This window comes from Watersipora subatra, chromosome 5 (assembly GCF_963576615.1).
Source record: "Watersipora subatra chromosome 5, tzWatSuba1.1, whole genome shotgun sequence".
NCBI classification, from domain to species: domain Eukaryota; kingdom Metazoa; phylum Bryozoa; class Gymnolaemata; order Cheilostomatida; family Watersiporidae; genus Watersipora; species Watersipora subatra.
Genome location: NC_088712.1, coordinates 49,548,599 through 49,574,758, shown reverse-complemented (window position 1 = coordinate 49,574,758; position 26,160 = coordinate 49,548,599). Strand labels below are relative to the sequence as shown.

At 34.5% G+C, this 26,160-nt stretch overlaps 1 protein-coding gene and 2 long non-coding RNA genes across 4 annotated transcripts in view; all 3 read right to left on the bottom strand.

Annotated features, from left to right (window-relative positions):
* Positions 1-26,160, bottom strand: part of LOC137396818 (neural cell adhesion molecule 1-B-like) — a 474,203-nt gene that overhangs the window by 382,776 nt on the left and 65,267 nt on the right. The window lies entirely within an intron of this gene.
* Positions 1,013-5,267, bottom strand: LOC137396698 (uncharacterized). The gene is made up of 2 exons (XR_010978591.1): positions 5,133-5,267; positions 1,013-1,721 (listed from the first exon to the last, which is right to left on the bottom strand). It is a non-coding gene; the product is annotated as an uncharacterized lncRNA (long non-coding RNA).
* Positions 10,814-25,565, bottom strand: LOC137396697 (uncharacterized). 2 transcript variants are annotated; one of them, XR_010978589.1, is made up of 6 exons: positions 25,430-25,565; positions 21,044-21,100; positions 19,237-19,293; positions 17,108-17,240; positions 13,633-13,749; positions 10,814-10,902 (listed from the first exon to the last, which is right to left on the bottom strand). It is a non-coding gene; the product is annotated as an uncharacterized lncRNA (long non-coding RNA). The 2 variants fall into 2 exon arrangements; XR_010978590.1 differs by lacking the exon at positions 19,237-19,293.

The window sequence follows — 26,160 nt, the reverse complement described above, 5'->3', positions numbered from 1 at the left end:
GAAAATATATCCACGATATAGGGCTTTCGGATAATAGGAGGCTTCTGATAGGAGGCTTGGCTAGAAACATGCTTAAACAACTCTACTCGTCATGCTGATCGCATACGTATCTATTTTGCATTTTGCATAAATTTTGCCGGAGAGTTCAACATTTTGAAAAATTTTGCAGGTTAGGAGGCTCTGTAGTTTGAAATGGAGGACCTCCCATTAGCGTAAAATTTGAAAATTTTTATACAAAATTCTGAGTTGTCTTCTCTTTTGCAAGAGAAGTTATCTTCTCATTAAATTCAGGGCCTCCTATTATGTTTTTATATCTTGAATTAGATAGTCCTAGTTCCAAGCTCTACTTCTTTTCTTTTTATATAAATTTAGCTAACTATGATATTTAGTTTGGTTCTTTTTACTTGTAATGAACCTTTATTGCATCATTTAATTTTCTATCAATTGGTTAAAAAGGCAAACTAATCCCTGAAACCCGATTTCAGGGATTTTGTCAACAGAACCTAAGAAAACCGATTTGCAGGCACATCTGTGTGTGCTTTGATCTAAAGTTTATCATACATATTAATCATAAAGTTGAAAACTTATGCTTTCCCTTAATAGCTTGTTAGTGGGCATGCATGGCAAAAACAAGCACTTTTTCCATTTAAAAAAAGTTGTAATAAGTTGCAATAAAAGCTAGGATGGTATTGACATCAAGTAATTGGTATTGAAACCATCCTAGTTGTCAAATAGAAAACTTTTAAAACGTATATTAATTAAAACAGTGCATACATTCATGCTGCCAAATATGCCTGGTAGAGTCAGAGACACCCAATTTTTAAAACATAAATGTCAAACATGGGAGATTTGCATACCTGTGGCCACATTTATTACTTATACAATTTGATTTAGTCAAGTCATTGCTACTGAGGCAAAACTGGGAAATATAGCATATGTGGGGCCCTTTGGATTATAAAAGGTTTCAGATAAGAGCTTTCAATGAAACCATGCAGTAACATTGAACACACTGTGCAGATTGCATGCATGTATATCTAACTCGCATTTATCAACATTGGTCAGCATATTTCTTTAAAAAAAGCCCAAACTTACTCAAAAGGAAAAAAATTGACTCTTTAAGCAACCCCGTCAAGGAGTTGAGTTTACAGAAAAGGAAAGCTCAATATAAGTACGTCAAACAAATTGCTCAAGTGAGTGCAACGGTGACAAATAAAATATTCTTAAAACACAATGAGTTTGTATAAATCTAAAAGTCTTTAGTGCAAATGGAGCAACCTATCAAAAGCAGGCCAAACAGCTGTTACATTACCAAAAGATTAAAAATCAAAGCATTCACAAGAATACCATAAAACATTTATCAACAAAAGTGGACTATTTTATTTCTGTCAAATAAAGCTGTAGAGCTTCAAAACACTGAGCTCTCTAATTGTCTTGCAAATTGTGTGACCATCTCCTGGCACCTCGAGTATAATGTGTGAAGTTGTGGTAGCTGTAACTAATGGCTCTGCACAACGTTTAAAATATGATTTTAGCTAGAGATCTTAGAAGCGATTCGCAAGAGAACTTTGCTGATTGTAGACACGCCCAGCTACAGAAAGAACTTTAAGGTTGGATGTCATTCCAGTCACTGGATGCCTTTTTGGAAATTGAACATCAACTTGTTGTTTGAAGGTTAGGCAATCTAGACCACTTTGCCTCCACTGGTAAATATGCTGCTCTACCTGCAAAGAAACCAGTTATTAACCTGTTAGTATAGTTAAAAATTAGGAGAATGTTGAACACTACTCATTTTACAGACTTTCCCAAGATATCAAACCACCTTTAAAACAATACTGACTAAAAAGTGTGCTCCATCATGTTGTTTTAGAACGCTTAGGAGATTGGCCAGAAACTTGAAGAGTAGGCTTTTGCAGCTAGCTATATTGGTGGCTGTACTAAATGTAGGTCACACAGAAGATGCTTTCCTACTGAAACTCTGCATAATTATGTTTGCTCTAAAGAGATTGCAGTTCTCACTATGTTGATGTTTTGCCTAAAAAAAAATTAACCTAGTAAGCCTTAAAAAATTATTGTTTCGATGTTGTTAACACAAGTTAACTCAATAAAAGTAAAAAACAACAAACATTATCATTAATGCTTTCTTTTAAGCTAAAGCTTTTTTGTCAAACTATTAGGTAAGAATGGTATCTTTTAAATATAAAATGTAATGAATAGTTGGGTTAAGAAAAGCTTTATTTTACAAACTAATAATTACAGCGTTACCATTCCTCTTATTTCTAAGCAAAATGCACCAAAATCTACAAAATTTTACACATTCAGCCTGTACTGTGATGAGAACCGTGTCTGTCCATATAAAGCCACCGTTGGATAATGGAAAAATATTGCATCCCGCTGGATTTGAACTTGCAACATTTACCTTGCTAGACTGACACTACAAAAACTATGCTAATTAACCTTGTAATAATTTGCAATATTTGAATGCATAATTATTGCAACTGATAATCTTTTACAGCACTCTACACTGCCAGGGTATTTGTTGGTACAAGCCAAGTTGATTCAAAACTTCTTGAGCTGAGTAAAATTCCTAACTGTCTACACGGTCAATTTTTTCCATGCACAGATTGACTATGAATTGTATAAAAGTCCCTTTTCATTCAGTTGGCCTTTAACACTGTAAGGTTGATGTGTATGAATATGCCTTTCACTGCAATGCATACGTGTACAAATTAAGCATAGGGTTACTGCCAGGTTACTCTGCAAAGCAGAGTTGTCCTCTCGTGCACTTCAAACAAATCCTAAATATTTAGGATTATACATTAATCATTAATTATATAGACATTATTGAAATTCTTTAAATAGTTTAGAAGTTTCTATTAAAACAGATTTTCAGCTTTTGTTTACACCATTTAGTCTCTGCTTATATGATAAAGCTACTCTTTGCCATTAGCATGTCTGTGCAAATGTGCTCGTTTATAACAGTTAATCTTCGTAGACTATTTGAGATGACCAAAATAAATTCTAGCTCAGCAAAAAATTTAACTCTGATGCTCATATCAACTGATTTGACAATTAAAAAACATTCAGTTTTGAAGGTAGTAAACATGAATTTGGAGATCAAACAGAAGGTGAGGTGAATAAAAGCCACAAGAGACAGACTGCTACTTGTTGCGGCTAGCTAACAAAGTAAAATCAGTGTCTGTATGACTTATCATTTATCCATCGTCGGGAAGAGCTTGGGAGCAAGATAGATTTTGATGAGACTAGATATCATGACATTCAGCTTGGTATACAGACGGTCCCCAACCTACGAACGAGTTACGTTCCGAACAATTGTTTGTACAGTGAATTTGTTCGTAAGTTGCTTCAGTGCTATATTTTGTATTATAACTTATGCTTAAGGCCTACATGTATATAAGTATATTGAAGGTTTATATTAGTAAGTTTAAGGCTTGTATAAGTAACCTGTAAATTGGTTTGTACTGAAAAAACTTTTTAATAAAATGGAGAAAATACTGTGGTGGACGCCGGGCCATGACACAGCATTTCTTATTGATCGTATGTGTTGTCCTTTTTTATTATATCATTGTTTCACTCGTTATGCTATTGTTATATCTGATATCATGTTATAACACTATCATTTATCGTCACTTTTATTGTTGTCATACCAACTCGCTAGCGGTCCTATTTATTCACCTTGTTAGCCGGTGTTCTCACCGTTTGCCGTTAGGACGGAACAGTTGATATTACTGAATATAACGGAGCGCTCTCATTTATTTGAGCAGAGCAGATAGATGTACGCTCCTCGAATAGTGAAATTTCCTTCGCTAATAAAAAAGCTGAATGGGACTACACACACTCTCTTCTTTTTATTTATTAGTCTAGATCGTGCCAAGTAAAGGTCGGAACACTCCTTTACAATACATACAGGAAAAATAAAAAAAGTTCTTTGCACACTGGAGATACGTTCACGCACTTATGCACTGCAACGAACTGGGCAGAGGAAGGTGGATGCTGGGTGATGCTTCTATGTAGCGCCTCTTTCTGCCGCTAATAAGTCGGTAATACCGTCGGTATAATCGATGAATATACGCGCAGACCTGCTCGTATGTACCGTTGTTTGTAACTCGAATGTTCGTAAGTAGGAAACCGTCTGTATTAACACTCCAAAGCTTTCACTGATAGATCCCCTTCAAATATTTCTGATTTCTTGCGAGGCGAATCATTTTACATATTTTTGACAAAAATGACAATCTCTAATGACAAACTAGTTTAACAATGTATTGGTATCTATAATAGCGAACCCTATGCATCTTATCATTGCTCAAGTTTGGCAAGAATGTAAGCGATATTTTTAAGGACAACTATGAAAATTTTGTTAATAATTTTGGGAACTTTCACCAACTTGACACTTTACCCTATATGGCATTACTTATGTTGGTCAAACAAAAGCTTTACATAAATTCTTTACATTGAGAGGAATTTGCGTTATAATAGGTATAGGCCTACATGAACATTATAGCAAAATTTGCTGTACAGCTATTCTAACCAGATAAAAATCTGACCTATGCCCATACTACAAAAAATTCATAATTTGAGTTAAAATACTTGGATTTAAGTTAGAATATGACCTAAAAGTCAATGAAAGGAACTTAAGTTTACTTTTCACATAGGAAACAAATGCATTATGTTTATGAAACAATGCAAGTGTTTTGGCCTTAAAGTTTGGCTTATTTATGTATAAACTTAAAAACATTACTTTTTATTTTGTGGGTTTTCACTGTCCACAAAAGACCCTGGTCCCCGTTTATCCCGAAAATTAAATGGTGACTGCAGAAAACAGCTATGACAGGCCGAACAGGATTTAGAACAAAAGGTACATTTCTCACAAACAGAGATTGTAAATGGTACAAAAATGCAAGTTAAGCAATACTAGTGTCATTCAGAGTTAAAAAAAAGCTCTAGCTTGTTGCATACTATTAGATACATCATCCAAATACATATTATTGAAATTTTCGGACTAGCACAAAATTTTTCATCTCAATATTTGTAAAATACATCTAAAAAAATATTGTTTTTCACCAAGGTTCATTCTATGTCTTTCAATATTTTGGTGTTTTGACACCCTAATTTACCTTCACTAAGTTCCTTTGTCCGCTCTCCTCTGACCAGAAACCTCCCCAAATATGTAAGCTTTTGTAACCTTGAATCGCCAATTCTTTAGATAACTTGTCTAGCACCAGAGTCGGTGCAGAACATGTTATAGCAACACCCTGCAATTAGTAATAACAAAATAGAAATATCACATTTTTTGAATGAATGATTTTCCGATTAAAATTAAACTCTTTTCATAGCTAATCAATTGAAAGCTCATTGCTTGCTGCAAAAAAAGGAAAAAACTGAGAAAGCAGAAGTGCATCTGATATTTTAGCTTATGATTGTCAATCCCAGCTTTGATATTTGTCACCATTGTGATTTGTAGGCAATAGAAGAACGCGAGTTAAGCAATGTAAAAACTTATTCATATCCTATTAAAAAAAAGGACTTCAAATATTGAAGTGGTATTTCAAAAGCAATTACTCATTCGTAAAATTCATAGTCAGTAGTCTGACCCTGATCTGGACTTGGCTTTTAGATATTATTGCAAAGTAAAGTTTAGAGCTGGTCACCATAGGTTTTAACTGTGAGTTTCAGTTCCTATCCCAGACACTATGCTTACATATAGTCTGTACAAGTGCTATCGTCAGTGGACAGGCAACAAGAATGCAAGAACATGACAACTATAAACACGCAAGGGTGAATAGGAGCTGTATACACAATTAAAATAAAGCAGTTATGTCACAAGGCATAGTCCAATTTGTAAAACGGAAAAACTAGTAAATGACATTCAACTAAATTGTTGTTGATGACAGCTCTGCACAAGCTTCAGCTAAACATTCACAGATAATAATTACATAAGAAAATACACAAACTAAAAAGCAATAATACTTAGTCAATACTAAGAATGATTATGAAGTTTAGGAATATTAATCAAAATTACGTACAGTGGCACTCGCATACCGTTGTTGCTTGAAAGGTATGTTTCCAAAATAAAATCTTGTCATTTTTCTAAAAGATTACTAATGCTTAAAGGTTGACTTGCAACAAAATTCACGCTACAGTTATTTGGTATCAAAAGATTCACCATGTCTTACTCTGTTGTGTTGCATGTGCAATATATGTAGAAATGTGATAACATGCTCTTAAAAGCTCAAAAGCGAAAAGTTAATCGCCGCCATCACGAAATTGCCGAAGATTAGAATCCCGTTCCAAAAATGGGTCAAATGAAACGTAGCTCAACAAGATGGCTTCTGTATACACTTTCATGCAACCTCATTCATTCAAATATTTTCACAATTACACTTCACGCATTCAATGAAACGATGTCTATTGTCCTCAAGCATCTGTTTCCTCATCACTGTATTGATGTCACTTTGAGCACTGATATCTCAAAACCTACCGTAAAAATTTGTTTAATTTTTAACCTTAGCTCGAAGGAATGCATATCATCATCTGATAAGCATGACAAACCTGTTGGTCACCTGTGATAGTCAAAAAATGCTGCGAAAATTATGCGCGCTGTTTGGCAAGAAGCATGGGTCACATGATCAGATTGCGACTAGACGATTAGATCAACCCAAAACAAAATTGTAAACTAGCGAGCATCTATATTTGGAAAGAGCTCTTTGGCGAAACCCAAATTTTATGTCATAAACTAGTGCTACAAGAAGTTTTATATTGAGCCTTTTACGGAACTTACAATTCATGTGAGAAGATCACGTGTCAAAACAATAACCAAATCATTTTACTATGTCAGAGAAATGAATTGATTCCAATATACGGCGGTTTCGGGATCGCGGAGATTAACTGTTTCTTTTTTAGCTTTTAAGAACTTGTAATCGCAGTTCTCCATATTTTGCACCCACAACACAGCAGAGTAAGCCATGGTGAATCTTTTGATACCAAATAACCGTAATGAAATTTTGTTGCAAGTCAACCTTCAACAAGCAAAACGATAACAAGCTCCAGTACCATGCATTGACAACTTGGGCAGCTAAGTCGTACATGCTAATTAGATGAGTATTTTACGGTATTTTGGAAAGGCCAATAATTAACCAATATTTGAGTTTTCATCAAATTAAAGTACATTTAATGGGCCATTTTAGCAGCGCAAAGAAAGCACATTTCTGATGACCATTTGCACCAATTTAGGGCAGGTAGTAGGAGTGAAACAAATTGGTTCGACTTATTTTAGTCAAAAATGGATACAAGTATTAGCCAAATGAAAGTTTGTTACGGAAAGTTCTATCATAAGAACATAATTTGAAATAAATTATATAATAAACTTCTTGCAGTTGCTTCATTTTGTCCTGCAAACACATTAAAATCTGTAATAGAAAACAAGACACCTATACAAAATCAAAACTGGTAGTTAATTTCTATTAGTGATGACATATTTTTTATTGTAGTTCTACAATAGCACTATAAGTTCCAAACAGTGCATTAACTATTAATATGTGTCATGATCACAGAATTCATGGTAAGTCGGGATTACAAGATGTAGCAAACAAAATTTTGATTCTAGCCTAATTACAGCAGATTATATGGTAAAAAAACTGAAGCATGTTTACCATTAGTGCAAAAACATAGTTCCAAGAAAACTGGTATTAAAGTTTGAGAAACGAAAACCAATGTAAAGTTTTGTTTACATTTCAAAACGACATAGCAACCAATATCAAGATATTGTGATATTTATCTAGATTTCTGTACTTGGATCCAAAAAACTATGCTGAATTTAAAAATCTAAACAGATTTTAGCTGGTTGTCAAAGAAATAGCTGTATATTTATAAGAAAGCGTATTACTTATTTTTGCAGATATTAAAAACAGCTTGATTGTATCGCGATATTGGGCACACCCAAATCATCAACCAAATCTTTAGAAAATTAACAACAGTAACATATTACACACCATCGGTTACTATATACTTCGACCTTGCAAACTCGAACAATTATTCTCATAACTAAATCTGATTATAATTTCATAAAAATTGAATAATTATTCTTATTATTAAATATTGTAGTAATCTTGTAAGAATCGTTAGGAAAATATCACCACAACTCCCTTTACTTTCACTGCTTTTGACATCAGTTAGAATACCAAAGTACTCATTACAAGCGTCCAAAATGTCAAAGTTACCTTTAAAATCGGCAAAAAAGAAACAATTATTTTTAGCGGACACCATTTTTCAGTACTTCTTGTTTAGCATAGCAATGGTTTTAAGTTTTTTTTCGATGGTAAAATACTTTTATTGGCTAAACTGACTTCAGATTCAGAAAGATCACTCTTTGATTGGTCCAGACCTACAGGTTACAAAATTTGTTACCAATATTATAAGTTCAGTTGGTGCAACTTCAAAGTCGAATAATTCAACTTCGTGATTTGCGACTTAACCATGGTTTCTGTGACCGCAACCCATATGATCTACCTGCTGATAACTTCAACTCCTTTACTACCAAATGGATCTCTCTACCGCGACATAAGTGTTTCGTGAAACTTAATTTCTAAAAGAGTGTATAAATGTTTATAACTTTACACCCCAATTGTTTATTAACAATATTTTTATAGCAAGTTTGTCAGCATAAGTTTTTAAGTTAGTTCATGCCCCCAAAAATATTACAAACGAGTTGTCGAGTGAGAGGGACCACTTTTCGTCCATTTTGAAATTACTGTGAGGTAAGCACAAACCTCTAGTCGGATGATTTATGAATATTATTAGTTTACATGTTAATTAATCTGATGAACATAATTACTCTCATTAGTACTATTGCTCAATAAAGTTGCTCAGTCTATAGATCTGAAGTTAGTAACCATTTATGGCTGTATTGCTTCTGAAATTACTGGTCATCAGTAAGAAGATTTCATAAAACAAGTTTTTGCAAAGCAAAACTATGCTCAGGTTGTAAACGCATTCTTATTTGCTCAACATATGCAAATAATAGCTTTTTTCAATCAGGTATAGATGTAATAAGATAATTTACTAATTAATCAGTAATCGGAAACAATTTGTACAAAAGCTTGCTAAAGCCGCATCATGCAGCACTTGGCCATACAGAAACACATTGCCAAACGAGCTGTACTATTGGTAGTTTAAGAATTCACACTGAAACAGCTTCAACATAAAATTAAGACATAAGAAATCAGTGCAAAAACTGCTTCGTATTACATTTACTTCATGCCTTGTTGTAATTGAGCATCATACTGCGTGCACAATTAGGAAAAATGGCTGCAAGATCAAAATTTACCAAGTCTTTAATTTGTTAATGAAGCCGTGATAAAAAACAATTTACACAATTTATGCAGAACTTAAATGCAACTGCATTTCATCAGCATTTTTATAAGCAGGCTTAGTGTAAAAAACAACAGAGTAAGAGCCATACTACAAGTTCATGAAGTTTTGAACAAATTGTTACTTTACCCTTCAATATGTTGTAAAATGCTAAGACAAGGTTAAAAAATTATTGACGCTGTTGGAAGAGAGAACGTTTCAAATGCCTCTAGATTTCATAAAAACAGCTAAAAATGATGGCCAGGGTTTTTGAGGACACTTTTATTTGTATGAAAGATTGGTAGATAGAACATTATTACACAAACAGACAATTCCAGAATTAAAGCGCAAACATTGTGGCCATAAAGGGTAAATAAAAATTGTTTCAAAGTAAAAGCCAAAAGGCTATTGTGCCTGGTAGTGGTAGCATCATTACCATATCATTTTTCTATTGAATAACGTAATACACTTGTTATTAGAATAGAACAGACTTTGGTACATTAATTTGTCCTACATGTGATGGCTCTTATTAAAGACCTAATTTTCACCAATGAAGTGTGCCCTCAGATTAAGATGACCTTATTTATGAACCACACCGCCTATCAGAGTTTTTTAACATACACATTAATCAGCAGAAGGTTTTACGCCTAATGTTACCGACAAAAAATCTAAAAAGTGTGTTGCAGTATGAGCTTGGTCAGGTTCTCATCCTCTTTTGCTGATACAATAGGTAGCAATCAGTAGTCCATTTTCCAAAGGTTTATTTATTGCCCATTTCTAAAACCTTGGTAGCTGTAAAGGTCTAACACAGCTGTTTATTGCAATAATAAACTGTAAAAACAAAAATAATGATTCTCAAAAAACTTTGGTCGCTGTTGGCTGTTAACATGTTTTCTATTAGTTAGATGCAGGATGGCGATTGGTTTTTTCCTATTAGGTACACATATGACCGGCTAACTAATTGCCTACTCACTAATAAGAAATGTTTTGTACAAAGATTTTTTAGCGCATTGCTCTTGGTTATAAGTGTACATTGTGCTGAGCTGCACTGCGCAGCCTGTTGTACGCACTCAGTTAATGGACTAGACCAAAATCTGATTGTGTTTTAGACTTTTTCCATTCGGAAAACCCAGGCTACACTCATTAAGAAATACATTCAATCTTTAAAAAATGGTTAATATTTTAATACTTTGATATTGTATTTGTACAATTTAAATATCAATTGTACATGCCACTCCATACATGGTTATTTTGCTTCATAACTATAGTTTTACTGTTTTTGCGGATTGTCAGTGCTATAGTATTTTAGTGTAGCCAACTACCTAATGAAATGACTGCAGTCTCCAGAGCTCACTTTAGTTATCAAAGCCCAATTTAATTATCAGAAGATTAGGACTACAAAAAGTAGAGGACTCATCAACTTACCCTTCAGTTTTTCAAAACACTTGTAGGCCGATATGATTAGTTCTGTGAGAACATGATTAAAGAACAATAGTTCTGCGTGGTGAGCTCATCTTCGTTCTCCAGATTAAACAACTTCTACAAAAGAACAAAGATTTTAACATTGTATAAAAAAATAAGTTGATGAGGACTTTATGCACAGAGTCTCTGACCACCTTCAATTTGGTATTGAAAAAAATGTTGAAAGTGAGCTACCGTTAAACCTATATTTGAATGCACCTTGATTTGATTGGCACCGCTATTTGGGACCACATCAGGAGATTGCTTTGAAAATCGAGCGCCATCTTTTTAATGAACGCCACCTCTATTTGAGGAGGTAAGTTACCTTATCAGTATAGGTATAGGTTTAGGTATATTCGCCTTTTGTGAAAATATAGCAAGGAGCTTTTAAGGTCCAAACACACTAGGCAATTTTATTGCAAGCGTCATGAGGGCGAAGATATCGCTGGTGCGTGCATAAACACACTTGAGCGATTTACTAGCAAATGATATAATGAGCACGCTCACAAACTGCCAATAAAAATCCGTATCATTAGTTTTTTCGGAGTTGTTGATAAATTTAGGCCAGTCAAAATGTCGTCGTCTAGGCTACAACATAAACAACCTCCACATTTGTTATTAAACCTATCTCCCTTTCAAAGAGTGTACACTGCCTACACTACAAGAAGACAAAAGAAAAACGATTGTTGTATTTTTAGCTGTATTTTTTTACAATTTTTTATACATATTTTATTTTGTAGTGGTTTTTCATATTTAATATATTAAATATTTACCATTCTGAAGATGGTCAACCGGCGCAACGATTGACTCCGGATGTTGGTTTTCAACTCAGATTTTTTTTAATTTTGTTATGATGGACAGAACTGGGAGTGCTATTATTAAATTCATGAACATTTGAGTGTTCGTTCTGAAGATGTTTTGTAACAAAATAGAAAATTGGAGCTGATGTACGTTGTTGAACATCCGTAAGAAATAATTACCCGCCGTAAAATTACATTCTGGTAAGAACTAACTAATCGAAATGCATCTCGTTAGCAATTAAGTTGTGTAGAGAAATTCTAGCTTTATCGCTCTGCATGAACACGCTGAGTGAATTTTAACGCAGATTAGCTCTAACGCAATATCGCTCTAAATATCGCCTAATTTGTTTTCACCTTAAGAGAATGCTTCAGCGATAACACTTGTTCTATTTATTGAGTCAAATATGCTACAAAGCAAAAAATTACTCTGAATTTGTTGTCGGGGTTTTATAAAAACACCATTATCAGCTTTTCAAATGTCTTAACCGCCAGTACATCAGCAGTCATAATTAAACATTGTCCCAAAAACAAGCGGCCTCAAACTGCCTGAAATATCGTACTAATCAAACATTCCATGTTAAAGAATAGAGAAAGCATAATATTATTATGCTTTATTAGTTATCTTGAGGTGTTGACTGATGTTCTAAAAAAGGAATCAAGGAGATTGACCCCCTAGAAGCTGAGATATAGACAGCCAAACACAGGTCTACCTAATAAAGAATCAGAGGAAAACCCTTCGAAAATCCCGAAAACTGTGACGTATAAAATCGACTTAATGGTCATGAGCCGGAGTTGCGCACCCTTACCGCCGTTATGTATAAGGATTGTTTTGGCTACGAGATGTGAAACGCTTCTCGCGATAGTAAATAATTTACATACTAGCTCTGGTTTCTTAGGAAAATCATCCAAACATTGTGTGGTAAAGGCATTTGCCCACAACCCCTCGCCATGATTTTTTAAAGCAGAAGAGCAGATTTTGACTATTGTGCTTCAAATTTTAACTCGATCTCCACGGATATGCTCCGAAGATCATCTGTTCAACGAACGGCGCGTGTATAGTCTATACGCGATATCCGTGATTGCAGTTTGTTTAGAATAAGAAATAGGAATGGGACTTTTTGTTCCTTCATCATTTTTCTACTGTGTATCTACTGCAGCATTCAGTTGATTTTCATGATTATCGTCACTATTAACAGACTGGAAGTTCACTACAGCCATAATCTTAAAAACACTAACTTGACCGTGCTGCTCTTGCTATAAGAAAAGAAAACGATAACTTTTGCTTTGATTTTTCTATTGATCTATTATCTTATCTATGATTATTTTTTTATGATTTATATAATATTCATAATGCATATTATACAAAATAATAATATAACTGCGTATAGAATAAATGATGTAGCTAATATAATTTGTAGAAAGTTCCAAATGATAACCGAGATTGATGATTGATTATATTTATTAGCTATAGCTATAGTTAAAAAATCTGAACAACGCTAAAGATGAGTCTGGATATGGAAGCTAAGTAGGAGAACAACAAAACTGAGCTGAACTAGCAAGATAGCGAAATGTTGCGAAATAATAGATGCGTGTAATTATTTTATGCTAAAACTAATCTACACGTCAGAGGGACTGGTTCGGAATTCTAGGAGCGATGATTGTTAGGCCCAATTTGATTGTTCTATACTTCCAGGGATTAAACCAATTAAAACGCCGTGATTGTTATAGGAGAGCGCATTAGTTGGCTTAATTGACCAATGGCACACAAGTCGATTTCAGACGTCATATATTGATGATTACCAAAACACTTTTGTTTTTTGGTAGACCTGTGTTTGGCTGGCTATATCTCAGCTTCTGGTTGGTCAATCTCCTTGATTTTTTTTTAGAACATCAGTCAACACCTCAAGATGAATAATAAAGCATAATAATATTATGTTTTCTCTATTCTTTAAGTGGAAAGAAAATGGGATAAACTACAGCATTAAAATTAAAGCACTCTCACACTCACTTCATGAACAGTTCTGTCAAAATCTTTACTGATAACTCAGCTTGCACTTTTATTCCATAAGTGCCAGAGTCACATCTAGGAGCAATAGGTCGGCTTTGCGCTAGAGGACAAGCAAGGCTAAAAGTGATAAAAATTAGATAATACACAATAAACTTTCAAGTTCAATTAGTGATGAGGGAGCAAAAGTATCCTACATGGGAGCTATTGCACACTTTAAACATGATATTTGTACCTCACAAACTCACATGGTCTTTTAGAGTAAAGTAGATGCTCCTATAACGTATATCTCCTATAGCATAAATTCTAGAAAAAGTCGGGCAATTTTGAAAGTTTTTGCTTCGTACCGCGTAAAAAACTCCATGTAACTTAAAGTGTATCATCGGGCGAGTTCTAAAGTTTGATTTGAGTGTTAGTCCGTCTCGCCACACCTGCGAGAAAAGAAAGCGACATACAGCGGTGTCAGAAAGTATTTGTCCACCTCAAACCTCACTGCCCATTTTAGGTAGATTTGTTGTAGTAGTCATGTAGAGGGATTGAACCCTGACAAACCATGCGTCATTTAAAAGTAAATTAACATTAGATCTTGTTGACACCATCAGTAATAAAATTACGGTTAATCAGGGATCAATAATCATTTTTAGGCCAATCAATGTGAATCAGTGCTTATTAACTCATTTTCAAACGCAATATGACATTATTAATTTTCAAGTGGAATATTATCACAACAATAGAGATCCTGTTGGACAGCATGTGCAGCAAAGGTTTACAGTTTTGCTTGTTGAAAGAGGAACAGCTAGAGATCCCAGAATTCATACCAGCGTCAACATCAACCATGGATAAGAAATGTGTCAACAACCTCATCATTCGCCTGCATACGATGGGCAATCTGAGCAATAGAAAAATAGCAAAGAAGCAAAGAGTATTTCAATCTAAAGAAAATTAAGTGGTAAAGAAATGAATGCAGCATCAAACCACCAAAGATCTACCACAATCAAGGCGTTTGAAAAAACCAGCTGTCCAACATGATTGCTGGTTTCAGATTATGAACACTCAAGCGCTCGGGAGGCTTGTTCACAGCATGCCTAAAGCTTGGTTCCCATATACGTCGCAAAGCACCGGCGGTAATATCGCGCAGCAAAACACTCACGGTGCTCGGCGCAGTTTAATGTTCACATAAAAGCCACATCGTTAATAATATCGTAAACATAATTGCGTAATCAAATAAAATGTTCGCTCGCCATGCCATGTTCGCTCGCCATGCCGTTCTTATAATGGTGACCTTTACCCGTACAGTGCATTTCGGGAAGGTTTTGCCTGCAGTCGTTTGCGAAATTTGAACAGCGCTAAACTATTGCGATGCCGCCGGCAACTACCGGCGATCCTCGGTGCATACGTTCCCATTTCATCGCTAATAGCCTGCGGTGTGTCGCCGGTGCTTTGCGACGTATATGGGAACCCGGCTTTAGGCTGCAGAATGGTTATAGTCTGCAAAGGCTACCAGATAAAATATTAAAATGCAAAACAACCCCAATGGCTTTTTTCTGGGCCCATAACAGTACAAGACTGTTATTTTCAATTTAGAAAATAATTAAAGAAGAGATAATAACGAAATTTGCGATGACATATTTTCTGGTATGCAGTGTGAATTAGTAGGCAGCGGTTGATACAATAGAAGATATTTGGCAATTTTAAAATCTAGTTATTTCTATTTTTCAGCTCATTAGGATTGTTTTAATACAGGGTTTTATGTATGCAGTGCAAAATATTTCCAAATTATAATGAATTTATTGCAGTGCTACACTTACTTAAACAGGCAGACAAAGATTTTTTCCCAACACTGTACATAAAGCATTATACATATAATACATACAATTTCCATGACATTCTGACTCTTGTGATAATTTGTCTGAAGTGACAACAGAACAGAGAATAGGTACATATAGCAGTGCAATTGTTGATAAATACTTTTAGGCTATTGGTCGGTGCATCTGAATGTCACGAGTTGGAGTTGCAATCTTGAGCTCTTAAGAACGAATAGATGACGAAAAGGTACTATCGCTTTTTTATAGTGAAACTATTTTTTCTTAGTCAATTGTTGTAAGTCGCTGTCGCGTCAAACTATGCGCTCTTCATCAAATTATTGTCAAATTACCACAATCATGGTCTATTAAACCAATGAGGTTGATCATGAAAAGTTGTCGATGAAAACCAATAATACAGTTAAGGCACCGCCAATACATTCAAAAGAATTTAAGTCGGATTCTCACATGAGCGAGTTTGGAAAGGTCCTGAAATGGTTTAGACAATTTACATGTATGTTAACATTCTTATAATGAAAAATCCTTATCATGTAAACATTCCTCGAACTGATCATCTCATTTTAGCAGCGCCTACTGTACAGTCATGTCTGATATGAGAGCAAAATGCATTCTGGGACTAAAGCTCGCAAGTTAATTTCCTTAAAGTCCTTTCTCAAAAATGTTTTTTATATAAATTAACTAAAGATAAATTATTGTGTTGCCATCCTCTAAAAAACTACCAATAAGAGATATTACAATGAAAAAATACATGATTTTATCTATTCATGCTCTATACCCATGCCCCCAAGGCTACAAATACCTATGTAAAGGTTATGGTCTGCATTAAAATGTAGCAGTATTATGCACAACATAATTTTGAGTAGTGGCAGTATGCAGCAGTCCATACAGTAGCATACCGTATGGAGTTCTTACCTTTCAGAGAATCATAGCACTAATGATTGTGAGAGAGAGACCTGATGCAACACGCTTGGTACGCTACACTTTTGTGGCATCGCATAAACAAACTTAAAGTATAAATTTAATATAACTGAACTCAGCTTAATAAAACATTTTTGAAAAAAACGTTCTGATCTTATATTAGAGCTAATTCTATTTTTTCTTCATTTTAATTTTTAAATCATCTCTTCCTGGCTGGAAACTACTCGATTTGCTTATACTCTCATTTCCAGCCAACCTTTTTAAAACAAATCTGAAGCAGACTTGACGGGAAAACCAAGTGATGTAGTTTCCGTAACTGGCCTTTCGCATCTTTGGGCATTTAGTGATACATCAAAAACCACCTTGCAAGCTCGCATCTCTAATTTTCTAGAATTTCAAGGCGAAAGTGGGTAGTGAGATAGTGAATGGTACAGAATTTGTGTAAACATAAATTGCTTGAATTCTTAAATTTATTCATTGGTTATTGTTATATATATATATATATATATCAATATATTTATTTTGAAGGTTTGGGGTAGACTGACACAATCTTCTGAAAAATCAATTGATTTCCTATAGCCGGTTTGTGTATTGACTGGTGTTCGCTTCAAATTCTGTATCATTTACGATTTTGCTACCCATGAAAGTTTATTATAAGTTATGACTAATGTGTTGAGAGTATATGGGAGGTCATTAAGTACAAAGCCCATCAAGTCAAGTAGTCAATGATGACTTACCAGCTGTTCAAAATTAGGTTGGGTACGTGTCTAATGACAGGGAAGAAGCGTTCAACTGACATTTATGATCTACTCATCGCCAAAATCTTCCGGAAGACAATGCAAGGAAGAGGACCTTGATGACCGCCCAGGCCTATATAGATGAAAGAACCATGAGTCACCACCGGTTTGTATGTCAATGAATTTGATATAGAAATACATAAAGTGCTGGTCAAATGAAAAGCAATACACGAGATGTTATGGATGAATAGCTATGCAAATGGCTTTGTACTAACCCTTGGTATGAAATATTACCCAAGCCTGTGTCATTAGACAGCAACCACATTTGCTAGTTAAAGCTCTAATTTTCAAATAAATTAGACAATGCTATGTAAATACATGTAAGATAATATCATAGTTGTTAAATATAAATACAAACTTGTAAAAATCCATGATACGAAACCGAGTTTTAACCCGTTGATCCTTGCTCGATCTAATCAATGCGTGTCAGTAAACCTAGACAATATGTCCAGCAATCCGAAGTTATTAATTTTTTACCAAATATATCTAAACGTGCTAACAATGCAATGATATTTGGTGAAACAGCAGTACAAAAAGTCGGACAACCTACAGCAGATGTCATCAAACAGAAAAAAACAGTATGTCACCATTATTCGGGCTAAAACTATAAAAGTTCGCACGATTTTAAACACTCATTAAACATTTACAGATAATATTCATCCATAGCACGCTCATCATCCTTTCATGACTCAAAATATACTGGAAATTTATATTTATTATCATAAAATTCCACATTTGTATCACAGTCATTTATGACCTACCAATGAATGAGTCATATTGATTGTTTCGCGATATCATTCTAATAAAATGTGTTATTATAATGAAAGAAGTAGATAAAGATAAGTGAAAAATGTTACAAATGGAAGTGAAATTTAGAATCTAACATCCTTAAAAACATATTTTGTAAACAGAACCATATGGAAGCCTGTATTCCGCCATTAAGGTTTCTGCCACAGCCTACGCAATTCCGTAATACCAGCTGTGAGGGTTCAGAGGGCTAACATTGATGAGATACTGCATTATTTACTGTTTTGGTTAGTATTGTTCCTTATACCTAAATTGTAAAAACAAATGAAAAATAATTTTCTTTTGTTTTGCAGGTACAACTACAAAAACATTGACAACAAGCGTGATAATCTCAAATCAGAAGATTGGATACTAAAATTATAAAAACACTACACCATTCTATGTCATTTTAATTGAACAAGTTGAACTGACTGAAACATGCTACATCTCCGGTGTTTTTTTTTGTAAAACCTAACTTAATACATGACACCAGCATAGTCAGTGTGATATTTAAATGCAACTATAATTATTTCCCGAGTTGCATTAGTCCATAGCAAGCATAGTTGCTGAATATTGCACATCTTTCAAGTGGAGTAAACCCAGCACTTATACATTCTGCTCAAAGAGTTCTTGTGCCAAATCTCAAACTCAGCAGTCAAAATTCTAGCCAACAAGATAAAAATACTCAAACTTTTAAATATCAAGATTTGAGAGAAGATAATTCCCGAATTTCCAGTGAGTATAATACTACTTTTTACTAACAAAAGTCAACCAAAATACCATGAGAACAGTAATACACAGTGTGGGTAAGGTTAGTCGGCTAGGCTATTAAAAACTAGATGAAATCATAATTGTTATATACAGGGTTTAGCTTTATAAGAGGGTCATTATGGTGTAATCTCAAGAGTTCAAAACTTTCAAGTTGGAAACATTGGAAAACATTGAAATCAATGTTCAGAGGCTAAGCATGACACTAAACCACAAAAATGTTCATTTTAATGTCATGACCAGAGCTATATTGATTGCTAATTATGATCTTTGTTATGTGGGTTTACAGAAAAGCTATCTTAAATAGTACTCCACCCTTTCCTATTATAATTAGTTAAAACAATATGATTTTTAAATTTCTTGTTGGCATGAGTAACAGTAACAAAATAACAAGAAAAGAGGGCGTTCAGCTAAAGACTAAGACACAGTTGTTATCTAAATTATAGACCATATAATTAAACCCTGAAAATAAAATTGAAAAAGGAGTCACACTGTTTTATCTTGTCAGTACATACCTGCAACCAAAAGCAAGTCAGGCATCATAGCATCATTACAAAACACGATTGCAGAATCTACAGAAAAAAAAGACAATTGATGGTGAGCATGCATTCATGTTGACCAAGATAAATTAGACAGTACATCACAAGTTAGACAAAGACACATGAGTAACGCATGTAAACAAGTGCCAGCGAGGTGTTGACAGTGGCTGATGGGATTAGCCATTTCTCTGAACTAAACAATCACCAGCCACGCTATTACATAATGCCATACACTCAGCTATACACAAATGGATGTTTAAATAATGCTAGCTACTAGATTATGACCTTCAGTTCTTGAACTGGGTAATGTCTGGCTCTGAAAGCTAAAGCTTGCAAGATACAAAAGGTGTCCCACAGCACATTGGAAAACTATCAAGCAAATTTAGTCATTGATTTTGCTAATGCTGCACACAAATTTGTTGCTAACTAGCATATTAATGTGTATACAGAGAGCTTAATTATTTTGCATGTATCTGTATCATGGTTCAAAAGCTAAGCTTGCTGAAAAATTATTTAGTATTTCATATCTACCAAAGCATTATGAATTATAGCAACTCTCGACTACTGCCAATCGCTTGACATTTCTACAGTTTCTTCGGCTTTTATGACTACAGAGGTTTTCTTGGTTTGCGATTAGGTTATCTGGAGTGTTCTTGTCCCTGCATACACATATATCTTTTTTGATCACTCAAACCTTATCTCTATCTCTTCTTCGAGTACATAGAACAATTTAAGTATTGTTCAATATATATACTTAAATTGTAATTTTACAGGTGAAAATAACTTTTTATCATTTTGCAGGTAGAACTACAAAAACATTGGCGACAAGCGTCAGAATCTCAGATAAGAAGAATGGAGACTAAAATTATAAAAACACTACACGACTCCATGTCATATTTAATTGTACTAGTAGAACTGACTGAAACATGCTATATCTATGGTTTTTTATGTGTACAACCTAAATTATTACAAGACACCAGCTTAGTCATCATGATATTGAAATGCAATTATAATTATTTCCATAGTTGCATTAGTTCGTAGCAAGCCTGGCTGTTGAATATCACACATCTTTCAGTCCCAGTAAACCCAACATTAATCCATTCTGTTCAAATAATTCAAGCGCCAAATCTCACACGCCGCAGTCTAAATTCTAGCCAACAAGATAAAAATACTCAAACTTTCTAATTACAAGATTTGAGAGAAGATAACCCCATGAATTTTCAGTGAGTTTCACTGCTAGTGCCAAACCCTAATTTGTACTAACAAAAATCAGCCACAATACAATCAGGACAGTACTACACAGTGTGGGTAAGGTTAGTCGGCTAGGCTATTAAGAACTAGATGAAATCATATTTGTTATAGACAGGGTTAAGCTTTATAAGAGGGTCAGTATGGTGAAATCTCAAGAGTTCAAAACTTTCAAGTTAGAAACATTGGAAAACATTGAAATCAATGTTCAGAGGCTAAGCATGACACTAAACCACAAAAATATTAATTTTAATGTCATGACCAGAGCTATATTGATTGCTAATTATGATTTTTGTAATGTGGGTCTACAGAAAAACGCTATCTTAAATAGTACTCCACCCTTTCCTATTATAATTAGTTAAAACAATTTGATTTTTAAATTTCTTGTTGCCATGAGTGTAACAAAATAACAAGAAAAGAGGGCGTTCAGCTAAAGACTAAGTCACAGTTGTTATCAAAATTATAGACCATATAATTAAACCCTGAAAATAAAATTGAAAAAAGAGTCACACTGTTTTATCTTGTCAGTACATACCTGCAACCAAAAGCAAGTCAGGCATCATAGCATCATTACGAAACACGATTGCAGAATCTACAGAAAAAAAGACAATTGATGGTGAGCATGCATTCATGTTGACCAAGACCAGTTAGACAGTACATCACAAGTTATGGTGCGTTTACACTGGCCAGGACCGACTCCGATTAGGTGCCAATACCCTGACTCAGACCGGTACCTCAGACATTTCATGTATGGGTGCCCACACCGACTCCCCTTTACATTGCAACGATCGAACTATTTTTTTCGGTACCAACAGCCAATCACAGCGCTTCGCCGTTCTGACCTTCACCCAACCACGCAAAGACGAGTACACATAAAAATCAACGCGTTTGCTGTTGAAAATTATATACTAGTACTACACTATTACTACTGCTCCTACTACTACCGTTAGAAGCAACTACTGAATGCCGAATGGAATCTTCCGATGACGATTAGATTTTGTTGATGGCAGGATCAGCTGCGGGAGCTCTGACAGTCTGTATTATATGTAATTATATGTTTGTATATATTTTATGTCTATAAATATTTTATTATATGTGTTTTCCTTTTTATTATAGCCTTGCTACTCGTTAGGCTATCAATTGTCGTCGTTTATGTTGTCATATCAACGCACTAGCGGGCCCAATTATTGGCCATTTAAACATTGTTACTTGGTGTTCCTACTCGGTTCCGTTAGCCGGAACGGGCAATTTTATTGTATATAAGGGCGCAACGCTCACTTAGTAGACAGAGCGAATGGCCGTACGCTCCTCGGCTAGTAAATTTCCTTCGCTAATAAAACCTTGAATAAAATCACACTCAATTTATTTCTGTATGAAATAATTTAGATCGTGCCAAGTGAGGGCCGGCAAATTCCTTTAAAGTAGTACATGTAGTAGAACTAGTAGTAGTACTAGTAGTAGTCATACAACTGGCTATTCACTTTTAATTAATTTAAATAAAAGCTCACTATCAGAAAGAGCACTAGGGAAAGTTTAACCCACTCAGGACTGTTCCCGAATACCTCGGGAAGAGTTGTGCTCTCCAGGGCCCATTCCCGAAGTACTCGGGTTAAACTTTGATTTGCTCTATTGCTTAGCTGTTTAGGTACATCGGTTTTATTCATTCACCAAACGAAGTTTAAGAGTCTGGGCATCATTTTGATACCAAATATGTGATTGGACAAGAAAGTTTTAACTAACAAATTATGTGATAGATATCAACTGTTTTGGAAATTTGATGATCGCCATATTGGAAAAGGTTTATCCGAACGATGGCAAAATTTTTAAGTGAATTAGATGCGGTAATCAGCTCAGGGGAAGAAAATAGCAACAAAAGTAATGTTCAAGAACAAAATGAGAATTTTCTGATGGAAGAAGGTAAGTTTTATGTGGCTATTTATAGAATTTTACCGAAAAAAAAACGATAAAAAGCCGAAATTTTTCTTGTGAATTTCTAACAAACTTTATTCTAACAGTGTAAGATATGGATTTTTTTCATGATACACATGATTATAACATTTTCAATCCAATAAAATTTAGATCTTTTTGCAGCATGAACTCATCACTCTATTACCCCATAATAAACAATAGTTTTATGATTTCCTTTTAGAACTACAAGATAATAAAAATTTCTTATTTCATTTATATCCAATTGTTCAACCCACAATTAGTCAAGCATATAGTTCTCAACCTCAACATCTACTATAAACTAGCCTCAACCACTAGGCTCTAATATTGGTCGATAGGGGACACTTACCACAGTAATCATCTTCATGACTTTTTGTGTTTATATTTACAGTATCAAAAAATATTTGCAATTTGTATTACCAATTGTTAGCTGCAGTAGACTACTTATTTTCAATTTGTTATTAGGTATTTACCCTGAAAAGCTACTAAAGCACAATTTTTTCTAGGCTGTACAAGAAGTTTGAAAGCAAATAGGTTGCTTACTACCGATCATATTTGCTACATGTAGGGGAAGACAGTCAAGGGCTTGTGAGTGATGATGCCATTGTTGATGAGCCTAGGGCTTCAACACCAATATCTGATGAATACTGCATCAACTAACTTATAATGGCAGCAAATATGCATGTGTAGTTGGCATCAAATAACTCTCACCGTGTCATAATTTTTTAATGAATACACCCTTATTATACATGTATATATTGTTTCGTTTTCATGCATATTCATTTTTACTGTATTTTTTACAATATATTTTACTGTATTTTTACACCTATTTTTTTTGTTAGTAATTGATTGTCTGTTAGCTGGCAACTTGAGTATTCTTTATGCATAATATATTCATAATAACCTCTGCAATGCATTTCAATATAAATTAACAAATTGTTTGATTATATAATTGATAAAACTGTCAGTGACGTAGTGTTGGTTAGAAGCTAGTAACACCTGTTCTATTGCTCGGAATTGAGAAATCTTTTTTTTTATTTGCTGCTGATAAAGTTTGCTATCAATCTAACATAGGTCCAACAATGTCAGTATCAAAAAACTGCTTGTGAGCTGCTACGAAACATGAAAACTAATTTTGATAAAAAAAAAAGTTCACAGAATTATTAGAAATTGTGGTCAGTAGAATTTGTAAAGGTGCACAAAAATTTATATCACATTGTAGCCTGGAATGTCTTTGTTATGCTGCAAAAAACAAATCAAGATTATTTTGAAAAGAACTCTAGTTATACTCAATTTTGTGTAGCTCTATTTTAATTGTAAGGCTAGTGAAAAATTAATTGGGCTGGGGGAGCAGTCAACCAATAACTAATTAGTCCTGAATGGGTTAATGACAGTCTCCTAGCCTCTCATTAAACCTAGCCCTTTCGTTTCATAAACTTAGAACTGTCATTAAAGCTTAGGCTCATTTAATCAGAGGCTCTTAGCTTCTGATTGGCTGATGAGCTGCTGGGATTCACTGACACCGACTTTCAAATCAGTACCAACACAGATCTCTTTGCTCACACCTACCGATGCCGACACCGACTCATCAAATTGGTCTGTGCTCGACAAAATGGGTGACAAAATTGGCCAGTGTAAACGCACCAATAGACAAAGACGCACGAGTAATGCGTGTAACAAGTGCCAGCGAGGTGTTGACAGTGGCCGATGGGATTAGCCTGAACTAAACAACCACCAGCCATGCTATTACATAATGCCATACCCTCAGCTATATACAAATGGATGGCTAAATAATGCTAGCTACTAGATTATGACCTTCAGTTCTTGAACTGGGTAATGTCTGGCTCTGAAAGCTAAAGCTCACAAGAGACAAAAAGTGTCCTGCAGCACACTGGAAAACTATAAAGCAAATTTTATTCATTGATTTTGCTAATGCTACACACAAATTTGTTGCTAACTAGCATATTAATGTGTATACAGAGAGCTTAATTATTTTGCATGTATCTGTATCATGGTTGATTAGCCAATAAAAAAAATGTTCAAAAGCTAAGCTTATGGCAAAATAGTCATTTTCTCTTAAGTAATATCTGCAACTGGGAATATTAATAATATCATTCAATAATATAAACATCCATGGTAAAAGATTTTTCTCATGTCATGCGTATCTAATATCCTTCACAAAGCCTTGTTAGCAAAGCTGATGCTACATGTAGTTCTAGCATTATACAATGTTGCTCATTTTACATCCATTTTTCGTCCTAAATTTCTATACTGAAAAATGAACTACTGCTAACTTTTGCCTTGCAATGGAAGCTTTGAAAAGCATATGGTACGGAAATAATTTTTGTATGAATATTACAATATAAATTATATACCATTTCACTATTCAGTTCTTAAACATCCTTCTGTAAACCATATTATTGAAACAGTTGCTGTACATTTTTGAATCCCTTGAAATCTTTAAAAAGTTGAAAAACTTATCATTCGCGACCTTGAAGCTTTAATGTAAAGCATGCATCTAGCAACCAGTTAGCAAGACAACATTTTTCTGTAATCCATATCTACGGAAACATTACCAAGGATAGCGACTCTCAATTCTTGCAAATCACTTGACATTTCTACAGTTATCTTCAGCTTTTAAAACTACATATGTTGTCTTGGCCTGCGCGGTCAGGTGGGTTTTTGTACCTGCATATTTTTTGCTCCCTATAACTTTATATCTAAGCATTCATAACAGCCTTTCTCTTCTTTGATTTTCTGCTTTTCAGTTGTTATACGACTAACACATATATAAAGTCAGAATGACTGCGTTAAAAACATGAATATGAAATAAATGTTAGGCTACAATCATTCAGGCTTCTAATAAAAGTCCTAATTTTTTGTTACTTTGGATGAGTGACAACCATAAATTCTTTAGTTCAATGTAATCTCCAAAGTACATGGTAAGCCAGAGCTAAAGCATAAGCACACATACCTGCTACCTCCACTATCTGTCCTATTTCTTAAATAGAGTTTTAGCCTATCCTTGTTCGTCTAAATCAGAAACTAAAGCTAAAAGCCTGACTGTAACGAGATGGAATGAGTTAGATTTACAGCCTTACTTAGGCCTGATTCGAACCAATATGGCATCTAAGACACGCGTGACAGAGTCCCTGTTATGCAAGCGATCGCTCATGGACTACAAGCTCAGAGTGCGGGACTATTATGACATTTCTTCCTACAGAAAGAAATGTCGTCATTTGCGCAATTAAATTAATTTGATGCCCATACGCAGCTACACAATTTGTTTGCTTTCCAGCTGTTGGATACATAATGAGTCGAGATTACGCAGCTGTCCCCAGGTCTGAACCCGGCCTCACCTTAGCATGCGCAGACAAAGGAGTGCCACACTGATAATTTCAAGATAAGATAAACTTCACTACAGGATTTGTAAATTTTTGATGGTTTTAATTTATACGCTACCACGTGCACAATAATATATATATATATATATATACAATATATCATTATATTTTTAAAAGCATAACTGCAAGAGACTTGCCAAATCATTAGTTCAAAAGGCAATGATGAAAGCGGGGATGTATTTGAGCACAAATTTAAAAAACAATATTTGCATAGTGCATAAAATGCTTTAGAAAAAAATATATTTGAAGCATATAGGTGCCTTTTAATGCTTTTTAAATGCTTTCTGGAAGGCTCACCTAT